The sequence below is a fragment of the Egretta garzetta genome, unplaced genomic scaffold, assembly GCF_000687185.1.
Source record: "Egretta garzetta isolate BGI_Z169 unplaced genomic scaffold, ASM68718v1 scaffold1153, whole genome shotgun sequence".
NCBI classification, from domain to species: Eukaryota; Metazoa; Chordata; class Aves; order Pelecaniformes; family Ardeidae; genus Egretta; species Egretta garzetta.
The window spans coordinates 23188-29401 of NW_009259126.1; the positions used below are offsets into that span (position 1 = coordinate 23188).

The 6214-nt window shown below is 56.7% G+C and overlaps 1 long non-coding RNA gene across 1 annotated transcript; it reads left to right on the top strand.

The window, feature by feature from the left end:
* Positions 1 to 2993: 2993 nt before the first annotated feature.
* LOC118451968 lies at positions 2994 to 6206 on the top strand. The gene is made up of 3 exons (XR_004841581.1): positions 2994 to 4834; positions 4953 to 5035; positions 5787 to 6206. It is a non-coding gene; the product is annotated as an uncharacterized LOC118451968 (long non-coding RNA).
* The last annotated feature ends 8 nt before the right edge of the window (positions 6207 to 6214 follow it).

Below are 6214 nucleotides of genomic sequence, written 5' to 3' on the forward strand. Positions count from 1 at the left end.
GCTTTGCTGCCAGCCTTTGCAGGCTGCAATGTGTGAAGGACAACAGCGTGTGCTCGGGCCCAGCAGAGAAGAGCTGTTCCGACTAGCCCGTGGCTAGAGAGCCGGCCGTGCCCTGTGGAAAGCTTGCTGTCGGGATTTGGCGCTCTCCCGCGTGACCCAAATACTTTATGCTTTGATTTTTCTGTGCAGAAGAACTGTTCGGGGGGGCAGGGTGGTGGTGTATTCTGCACCTGGAGGATCCACTTGAGAGAACAGCGTTTATTGACCGAGGGGGAATATTTTGTATGCGTTGCAAGGTGCCGAGCTGAAATTCTCCCTCGTGCCCGCTGCGGGGAAACACTTAAAATGCTGTGTTTGAAACCAGAGGTGGGTTTTGAGGCTGGTGCTCGAATCGGGGTTCGGTCCCCGGCATCTTGGCCGGCGCGAGGTGAGGAACCGACCTTTAGTCTGTCGCCAAACCACGCAGCGGTGTTTGAAAGAGTTAAGACCTGCAGATAACGATGGTTAATGAGGGGAGAGAGGGGGGTTTGCTCGAAGCCCTCTGGACCCCTGGCTTCCCCCTCCGTGGGGCAGGGAGCAGCTGCAACTGGAAAGGTGGGGGATTTCCCTCTGCTTTACCTGCCACTTCCCATCTCCCAGCACAGGTTGCTTTTAATTTGCCTGTGTACCTTCTTGTAGCACTGCCGGGTCGGCTCTTGCCCTTTTCCAGTATCGCCTATTGCTTTTGTTAACCTGACTGCATAAATTGGCCCCAAAAATATTGTGAAGTACCAGCCACGCAGACCCCGTGTCCCTGCCCTCTCTGCCCAGGGGACGCTAATTCTCCCTGGGTCTGTTAAAATCCAACTCCTGCAAGTAAATCTCGGCACGGTTGCGAGTTGGAGTAGAAAACAATAAAACAAGATTCCAAAAATAGCCCTGATTTCCCTTCCTTTCCACAGCAGCACCCTGCGCACAATGGTGGGGGTGGGGTTCCCCGGGAGGCACGGGGCCGCCCGGCACAGCGATGCCGGTGCCCGGCTCCTCGGCCCGCGGGACCCGCGGTGGGTTCGGCAGTTCCCAAAAGCTGGGCTGTGGGTCTGGAGCTGGGCAGCGGGGTAAGGGCCTGGTGCTTGGGTCGGAATTGCCGGCTGCTCGGTGGCTCTACAGGTCTTGCGTTGTGTCTGAGTGCCGAAACCGCGTGCAGGTTCGGTGTTCTCCGAGCGGGCTGTTTATTTCTGAGCAGGGTTTTGTTTCCACCTCCTGTAGCTCTGAGCAAGCTGGCCTGGGAGAGAGTTTTTCGGAGCACGAAATCTTAGAGAGATGAGATTCTTCCGTGGCGTGGCCCTGCTGGAATGACTGCGGCTGTTGCTGCAGAGTTACGGGGTATTTGGCACGTGGTACCTGGCCTGTGGGGTCTCTCGCCCCACGTCCCTTCCCCAGCCCGCTCTGGACGTGCACGGTGCTGGAAAGCCCAGAGACCTCCCGTCCCTGCGCGGCTCCGGGCTCCGGCCGCAGTAACGGGAGCGTGGTTCGCCTCTGCGAGGCCGAGCGCAAGCTGCGTCCCAGGCCTCGTGCAAAACCAAAGGTTGTTTCGGGTGTTGTCTGAAGGGTTTTTTGGAGTCCTGCCCTCACTACAAAGTCCCCCTCGCCATCCTTCGCTGTGTCGCGCTCCCGTATCCGGCATCTGGCTCAGACCTCTTGCTTTCGAAGGCTGGTTTTGCAAGACAGCCGTGGCGTGCTCTCTAATCTCCTTAGCTGGTTGTGTGTTTGTGGGTGTTGAGGGCATTGGAGACAGACAATGAAAGCTAATTTAGTTCTTGATTATCGCCCTGAATGACAATCATAACTAATCTTGACAGGGAAGAACATCTCACCAGCGTTTTCTCCGTGTGCAGGGAAGCTCCCTCAAAAATAATCGAACGGATAAGGAAGGGATTTGTTCTCGGTATTTATTGAATTGCACGGTGGAAAACTGGTCCGATCTGGGTGTTCTTGTGAGGGTAGGGAGACACCGTGCCCCGCCAGATGAGGGAATTGGTCTCCATCACTCGTTCCTGCCTCAGGGAAATGCCTGACACGGTCGCGGCGCCGGCTGCTTCGAGGGAAGGTATCGTACGCCCCGACACGGGTCTTGGGGACATAACCCCCACCGGAGCCGGCGTCTTCCTAACCCACACGGGGGGTGACTTGTGCCTGGCACGGGGGGTAAAAGGCATTTCCCTCGGGAGATTAAACTCTTTTTATCTCTTCTTGGTCTAAAGTCTAATTTTGTGTATTGACTTGGGGCAGAAAAAGCTGGTTCTGCTTTGGAAGAGTCTGGAATGGTCTGTAAAAAGGAGGCGGCAGCTGCGTGCCCGGCTCACGCGCAGCGTTTTGCTGCTGGCACAGAGGGCGCCTTGCCAGAAAATCGCCTTACGAAGGGGTCAGCAGGCTTTACCTTGGCCAAAGTCTTCAAGGGTGTCCCTTTCCCTTGACCTCGGAGAGTCTAGGAAGTGGATTGCGTCGGTGTTGGAAGCTTGATCTCGCGCGCCTGGGTGGTGAGAAGGCGGAGGGCGCGCGGGGATGCACGGCCCCCTCGCCGCTTCAGAGGGGGGTGGTTGTGCTGTGGTCGCAGCCGTGGGAACCCACGAGAGGTGTTGAGCTTGGCTTGCAGCCTGGCGAACCGAAAAATCCCCCTAATCACCAGCTGAGAGGTCTTCTCCCCGCCTCCCCCCCCACCTCTTAAAAATACCATCTTCCCCATAGCATTCCCAAATTCACCCCAGCCTCTCCAGGCTCCATCCCTCGCTTCCCTGTGCATGTTTTCGGAGCATTTTACTGTGGGTCGGCATCTCTCCCCCTCTTGGGAATGGGGCTGCTGAGGCACAGCGGGCGGGGGGGTGTGGATTCACCCGGTTAAGGCTGTAGATTAGAACTGGGAATAATTCGGGTCTCCTGATTGCCTCTTCCAGGCTGCGCTCGGTGCGCTCGATAAGGCTGGCGTTGGCTGCTGGAGTGAAAAACTGCAAATGCATCTTTTCTTTCTTGAGAGATAACAGCAGTGGGTAAATGAAGAACCCTCGCGTGCTGGGCTTTCCATTAAGCGCACAATTAGATAAATGCAAGAGCCTTTTTATCTACCCTGCTTTAACACTTGTACAGTCTGTTTAAACAGAACGCCGTGTGTGCCTAGGAATGGGCGCCATGACTGAAGCTGCAGAAATTTAAACCCATTTCTGCCACCTGCGGTCTCCGCTCCGGCTTTGTTCGGCTTGAGATAACGAAGCAAACGGGTCGGTCCCCGTAGCCTCGGTGGAAGCGGCCGCCCCGCTTTCTTTGCACCCATCGTTCCCCTTCCTTGTTCACCAGGCTGAGCCCCGAGGAAGCAGCGATGGATGAAATGTAAGGCAGGGGGAGAGTTTCCTTTTACTGGGGCTCGAAGCCGGGCTCGCAAAACGCGGGCTGCAAACCGAAGCGTCATCGAGAGGCCTCGTGAACACTCCGGGATGCTGCTGGACGAGCTGGAGCGTGGAGCCCCGCGGGGCGCGTCGCTGACACCTCGGGAGGAGCTTCTCATGACGGTGGTTTTCAGTGTGTGGTCTGCAGAGTCCTCGGGGGCTCGTTGATGTTGCTCGGAGCTCTGACCAAAGCCGCTGTCGCAGGCTTGAGCTTGGTCGTCGGCAGCTTGAGCTGAGCCAGAGGAGAATCTGGGTCTGCAAAAGGAACATAAACATCGTGGCTTTGTCGGTCAGGAAGGCTACGCTTACACTCCAGCTCCGTCCTAGCGGTGGGGCTTGTGGCCTAGCAGCCCTGTCCGTCCCTGGTCTTCTCGGGGTGGTTTTGCTGCTGGTTCAGGGAAGGAAAACCCGAGGAAGCCTTGACCTAGACCGTGTCTCCTATTGCTGCCATGGAAGCTGATTGCAATTAGCTGCTCCTGAGCTTCCAGGGCAGGTTTGATACAGGTTTGGTTTCTGAAGTGTCCAAAGTGTTGTTCCTTTCTCGGCGTGACTCACAGCTCAGTACTTGTTTGCTTTTCAGCAATGTTTCGGTCTTCGCCTTCTGAAACGTTAACGTTGTCTTCATTCCAGGTGTTTCAGAGGTGTTAATTTGCAGGGAATCATTGCTCTCGTGACGGGCGAACGGCAGCCGCGCTGTTTGCCAGAGCAGCGTAACATGCGCGGGGATGCTACAACTTCCTTAAAACGTCCTTCCTTAAGAGGCTTCTGTGAAAATGGTAACCATCCCACCTTCTGGTCTCTCCCACATCAGAGAAATGGGAAAGGTTGCTGGAACTGCAATGGTTAGGGCCTTCCTGGGGTTTTTTAATCTGTTCGGAATAATATTGGACAGGGTCTGGGTTGCTTAGCTGTGAAAGAGGGAGGCTGGCTTCCCTTCTGGGTGACCAGAAATGGGGAAATCCTGCTTGGGCCTCAGCTGACCAGCCTTGGGATGGCTCCGTGCGAGGAAGGCTTGCACGGACAGCCGCCTGGCGCTGGGGACTGAGCAGTCGGAGGGGAAGCGCGCTGCCCATCGGGGAAACCGTTTTAGCTTAAATGGTCTCGGGTGTATCATGCAGCTGCGAAACCTAACCCTCCTCTGGGAGAAGCTGCGAGGAGCTGGGTCTGTTCAAGGCGCCGGGGCTCGCTCGGGCGGATACGTCGCTCTCCCGAGGAGCCGGTGGAAGGGAGCCGGCACCGTCGCAGCGGCTGCCCCGTGGCAAACGCACCCCATGAGGCATGGGTGGCGACGCGGCGTGGAGCTGGAGTTCGGCATTAGCTGGGTTGGAGAAGGGAGAGGGGTGAAGACGATGGAGCGCCTGTTTCCACAGCGGCTACGGTGAGCCTGGAGAAGCTGCCCCACGCCACTGTGTCCTGTAAGCTCATTAGCTGTTCATCTTTATTCCCAGAGCCTCTCCCGAGGAGGCTGCTGATCCCTGTGGCGACTGCCCTTGTCGCTGGATCTCCTCTTCAGCACTCTTCTTCCTTCATCAGCCCTTCTCAGAGCAGAGAGTAATCCGTCACCGCTGCTGTCGTCTCAGCACCACGCTTAAAACCTCTCCCGCAGCTGAATATTGGTGAGGACGGGTGTGTTACAGGAGAAGCAGGAGCACACGGAGCTTCTTGGTTACGCGTTGAATTTTATGGGCTTCAGGTACAGCCCTGGGCAGAGCCGGAGCCAGATGCGCTTTGAGCCAAGCAGGAAGGTGCAAAGCGCTGGGTGGGGGGAGATGGGGACTCGGCGACCGTCCTCATCGAGAGCCAGGTGACACATGAAGTCGTGATGTGACTACTGCTGCCAGTCTCGCTGCTGAGGCCACATCCACGTGGCAAAGCCTGGTTCTGCCGCGCTGGGGTGGGAGCGCGGTGCCAGGCAGGTACGGCTGCGCCCGTTTTACGCAGGGGTTGCTGGTCTTGCCTTGACTGCAGAGCTGGGCTTTGCCGTGGTGGCCCCGCTAATAGCCCGGGGTGGCTGAAGGCGCTCATCTGCTAAAAAGCAAAGCCTTAAAGATGACGTGAGTAGTTTGTAGGGTGTTTTTTCCTTGGACAGTTTGTCAGCCTGGTCAGTAATTTGCCTGAACAAAGCACAATGGCAGGCCGTGGTCTTAATCTCCAGGAAGCTTATTGCAGGCTTCCGTGCAGTAAATCTCCTTGTCAACTCTTGACAGACAGATAGTTGGGAAATTTTAAGAAGTCTTTGCAGAAAATGAGTCATGCAGCGTACAAATGGGAGAAGTGAAATGTTCTTCTCTGAGTCTTGGGGATCTTGCTCGTTAGCGTCAGTGTGATGGGGGATTTTGCTTTGTCAAACACGTGCTTCGTCCTCAGGGTTGCCTGGCATTTGCCAGCAGTTCCTGTTCTTGTCGAGAACGCTTGCCGACGGTGTTCCCGGGTTCAAACGTGGCTGGTGAGAGCAGGTTTGGGGGAGCGAGCGGGGTGCTTCAGCCACTCATCCTCCTTCCAGCCAGGGGACCATGCCAGCCTGCAGCCGCTGCTCGCCGTCTTTGGCCTGGTGCTCTGGAAACTCAGCCTCAAAGAGGCTTTTAACTTCATTACGGTGAACAAACACCGGTCTGCTCTGCCCCCCAGCATGTATTTTTCGCAGCTGGAGCTTGCCGAACCACAGGCCGAAGATCTTTTGTGAAGCATAACCCGCTGTAATTCTCGGCGCTCAGCTTGCCCCGTAGCACCAGGCAAGCCCCGACGGGCGAGTGCCGAGGCTGGCAGCGCCTGATCTTGCCCCCCGCGTGCCAGGG